At 53.0% G+C, this 4,587-nt stretch overlaps 2 pseudogenes; one reads left to right on the top strand and one right to left on the bottom strand.

The window, feature by feature from the left end:
- The first annotated feature begins 68 nt into the window (after positions 1-68).
- LOC140514462 (uncharacterized) overlaps positions 69-4,587 on the top strand; it is a 66,343-nt pseudogene continuing 61,824 nt past the window's right edge.
- LOC140514464 (sentrin-specific protease 5-like) lies at positions 2,722-4,390 on the bottom strand (annotated as a pseudogene).

Below are 4,587 nucleotides of genomic sequence, written 5' to 3'. Positions count from 1 at the left end.
CTGCAGAGCCGGGCCGGGGCCGGAGCGGGAGCGGGTGAGGCCCTCCGGGAGGCGGGGACCGGACTCGGTTCGCGGGGAGCGGTGGGAGGGGGCGGGGGTGGAGAGGAGCGGACAGATGGAGGAGGCAGGCCGGGACAGGGGTGCCTGGGGCTCCCCTCAGCCCAATCAGTGACCGTCTGGAAAGGACGGGACGACGCCAAGAGTGACCCGGCCGGAGGGAGCCGAGACAAAGAGACCGAAGCCCGGGCGCCCTGTCCTTTCCCGAACCCCGATCTCCCTCCCTCCGCCAGGCTCCGGGACACCCCAGGTCCTCTCCGCAGGGTCTTGTCCCCCGTGTAGAAGCGCTCCCCCGTCGGCTGTCACCCCCAGCTCACGGTGACCCCCAGGGCCCACCCGGCCCTCCCCTGTCGTGCCCGTTACGGGCCGGGACCCCGAGGTTCCCCAAACTAGAGGAAAACAAAGACCACACGTTCCTGCATCCATTGTTGCCTGGGGAGGTGGTGAAAGTGGAGCGGAGAGGGCGGGGCAGGCGCGGAGGGCTCTGGGAAGGGCTCGGATCGGGCGGGGGGCGGGCCGTGAGGGCCCCCTGCTGGGTGCTGGGTGCTGGGCCGCTGGCCCCTCCCGCCGCCTGGCAGCCGTTAGGATCCAGACCCCCCGGTGCTGTGGAGGTGCGGTCAGTACACGCGGTTCGCTGCTTCAGGCCGCAGAGGCAGCTTCGGGGCAGCCCCGCTCCCGTCCCTAACCCTGGCTTCTGCTCCCAGTCCAGCTGGTTCCTTCAGGCTGGCCCTGGGACGGCCTTGGATGAATGGGCGCCCCCTGGGACCCTCCCATTCCTCTGTGCCCAGGGAGAAGCTCCTCCCGCAGGTCCCCAAAGACAGAGAGGAGGCCGGGGGAAGCCCCGGCTGCCACACCTCCGTCTGATGTCAGACTGCCTCCTCTGTGAACGATGGCCAAGTCCGCTCTGAGAGGCGATGTGGGGAACTCGGAGACCTTCCGACAGCGGTTCAGGAGATTCCACTACCAGGAGGTGGCTGGGCCCCGGGAAGCTTTCAGCCAGCTCTGGGAGCTGTGCTGTAGGTGGTTACGGCCAGAGGTTCGGACCAAGGAGCAAATCCTGGAGACCCTGGTGCTGGAGCAATTCCTGGCCGTCCTGCCTGGGGAGAGTCAGCCCTGGGTACAGGAGCATCGTCCAGAGAGCGGAGAGGAAGCCGTGACCCTGGTAGAAGATTTGGAGAGAGAACCCAAGAGGCCGGAGTGCCCGGTGAGGAGCGGGGGATTCCGAAAGCAGGGTGAGGGACCACACGACAGGAGAAGTGGGGGTACAACAGGGCCCTTTGGCTCTCTGTACGATGGGTATTATTTCTGCCACGGAAACCAGTGACAGGTGACCGTTTGGCTGATCCTCCATCTACTATGCCAAAATGTCTCAGCAGTTTCTTGTACCGGGAATAAAAGGAGGGCATTGTTTTGAACTTCTTTACCAAATTTAGCATCTTGATCTCCCCTTTCTCAAGCTCTTTGCTGCCTGGGGAGTGGGATGTGTGGTTCTGCCCCTGTGGGATGATCTCCTTTGATTTCAAGTATTTATCCTTGGAAACCCACCCTAATCTAGCTTTTCATTGAGAACTAACGGGTATTCTGTCTAGGTCGCTGTCCCTGTGAAAGGGCAGGAAGTTCGAGCAGAGAAGGTGACACCTCTAAGATCACCTCTGCAGTTACCAAGTGTTCAGCAGGAAGCAGGGGAGTCCCAGCCCAAGGCTGTGGCCAAGAAAGAATGGGCAAGTTGCCCAGAACTAAGGCCCCAGAAACAACTTAACCTAAAAGAGAAGCTCAGACCTCATCAAAGGACTGGTAAGAATACAGGTTCATTTAGGGAAAAGAGGGAGACACTTTAGGTTAGAGAGCTGACAATGAATGAGTGAGGCACTCTCAGGAGACTTTGGGATGTTTTAGAATGAAGTAGCCATTAGGGATCGCCAGAAGTTCACCCTCTACCTCCTTGAAGTACCACACTTAACCTACTCACCTCAGTGATCTTTTTTTTTTTTTTTTTTATAAATTACCCTAAATGTTTTCAAAGGCATTTTTTGCAGAATTTAGCAACTTATTTTCTTTTGTTTCATCTATGTAAAAATAGTATTAATTCACCTTTATCAATATATAATCCTTTTCTGTTTTTTAGGATTTTTTAGGGTTTTTAGGGTTTTCCCCTCCAAGTTGAATTTTTCCTCAAGGTTTCCATTTCCCTGAATCTTTATTTTTGCTACTTTTCTCTGGAACCACCAGTTCCAGTGTTCCACATCTAGTTTGTGAAGCCCAAAATGGACCATATTTTTTTGAGAGTCTGATAAGTACAGGTTTGGCAGAACATCCTAAAGTTCTTATATGTTGTATTCATTCCCTTATATAACTCCCATTGTTGTGCTTAGGTAATAATTTATATCACCTGGTAAATTTTCATGCTGCCTCAATTTTTTTTGTTGTTGCCCTTGTGCCAGTTGGTCATTCTTTACCTTTGAATTATATAGCTTGTTTTTCTTCCTTGTACTCTATTGAACTATATCCTGTTTCTTTTTAATCACCTCTCCAGCTTAAGGCTATTTCAGCATCTCATTCTTTCCCACAGGTTGCTAGCAGATGTTTGCTAGCCACAACCAACTTGGTGTCACTTGTAGGCTTAAAATTGGCGTTCCTTAGACATTTAAGGCACGTATGAAAATATGAAGTAGCATTTTGGTTTATTTGTTGCACTACACAGTTGAAAAATGAATAATTTGACCATCTACTGTGGGTTTTTGTATTGGGTGAGGCACCGTGAAACACAAAGTGTATGTTCACAGTATTTTGCTCTCAAGGAGCTTGTGTTCCAGTTGAAAATCAAAGGTTATATGAAACAGTAGCAAACAATCTGGTTGTTTGCTACTGTATGGTTAAGAGAAGGAAGAGGCTAGAAAAGATAGGAAAAGCTTTCTTGGAATAGGTGGGGCTTTAAGGAGAGTTAATACTAGGCAGAAAGGAGAAATGAAGACATTTCAAGTGAGAGGAACAATAAGAGAGAAGAAACTGAGGCAGGGAAGATCATGCTGTGTTCTTGGAACAGGAAGGAGATTAAATTGCTTTAACTGGAGAAGGAATATTGGAGTAGTAGAAAAATAGGTTGGATTGGTGTGTTCGGGTGAGACTATCTCACTGCTCAGTCTGGTGAAGTGGGATGGATCCCAACCATGGGTGACATTGCCATTCTGCTGACTAGGGAGGGCCTCTCCGACACATGGCTCTGGGCCCCGGGCTACTGGGTGTTCTTGAGTTCTTTCCCTTTGCTGTGGGCCCTAAGGCGCTGCAGTCCATATCTGGGAAAGGAACCTGAGGGAGGGGAGCGGGGCTATTGGGACCTGAGTGAGGGAATGAGCTACAAGTACCCTCTGGCAGCCTTCCTGGCGCTTCTCCCTATGGCCCCTGGCGAACTTCTGCACCCAGCTCCGCTGCTGGCCTGTCCGAAGCTTACACGTTCTCCTCGATTTAAACTGGGGGGACCTCAGGATCCGGTACCCAAACGGAATCATGGACAGTTCCTTATACACCCGAAGCAGTGATATCCTTTTCCCCACTATGCTGGCTAAGCTGGGGCCTTCCCGGAGTTAGGGACGGCTGCTCCGGCTCCATTATGTTTGGGCCCAGCCCTTGGTAGCAGCTGCAGTAACAACCATTTCCCTTATGGTTCCTCAAGGTGACTAAGGTGGGGCTGCTCTCCACCTGGCCCTCCCTGCTGGCTGTCCTGAGCCTGCCAGGATCCTGGTGGTCAGTCCTCTGCCTGCAGCCATTGGCCTGACCTAACACACTGCCCACTGGCAAGCCAGCTGCTGCCGTGCGGGGCTCTTCCTCTGACTGGCATTCCTGGGCAGCATTCTCAACGGATGCTGCCAGGCTTTCAACGAGGTGCCCCCGGATGTGGGGGCTTACAGTGCCAGGGATTGGGTAGCTATGGGGAGCAGCCAGGCCCGTTTTCTGGCCCCACTTCCTCTGGAGCCGAAGAACCTTCCTCCCACGCTGGAGGGATTGGTACAGCCTGTGCCAGGTCCTCCGGGTCTCCTGCCTGGCGCGTAAAAGGCAGAACTTTTTAAGGCCCTCAAACCCGGCCCTCCACTTCTCTGAGAAGGCTGGCAAGTGGCTGCTTTTGCTGAGCAGAGATCTTTGCTGGCCTTTCATTGCTCTGTGGCATTGTGGGACCTGGACGCCTGATGCTCTGCCCAGGGCCCTGCTGCGTCACCCAGCCCCCGCCCCAGGGCCCCGCTGGCAAAACAAGTCAATTGTTAGGAAGTTCTTCTTTCTATTAAAGTGAAATCTGCTTCCTTGTAATTTTTGTTCGTGGTTCCATGTTCTGTTGTCCAGGACCAACTCAGTGTGGTGCAGTAGAAAGAGTCCTGGATGGAGAGTCAGAGGACCTGAGTTCAAATTCCCACCTATGCTATGCATCTCTTGGGGCAAGTAATTTTGCTTCTCTGGGCCTCAGTTTCCTCATCTGTAAAATGAAGGCTCCAAATTGTGGCCCTTTGGAAACTTTCAGAAGTTTAAGGCAACCATTCCTTT

Source organism: Notamacropus eugenii, chromosome 7, assembly GCF_028372415.1.
Source record: "Notamacropus eugenii isolate mMacEug1 chromosome 7, mMacEug1.pri_v2, whole genome shotgun sequence".
Lineage (NCBI taxonomy): Eukaryota > Metazoa > Chordata > Mammalia > Diprotodontia > Macropodidae > Notamacropus > Notamacropus eugenii.
The sequence above is the reverse complement of the archived record's forward strand: the minus strand, read 5'-3'. Positions and strand labels throughout refer to the sequence as shown.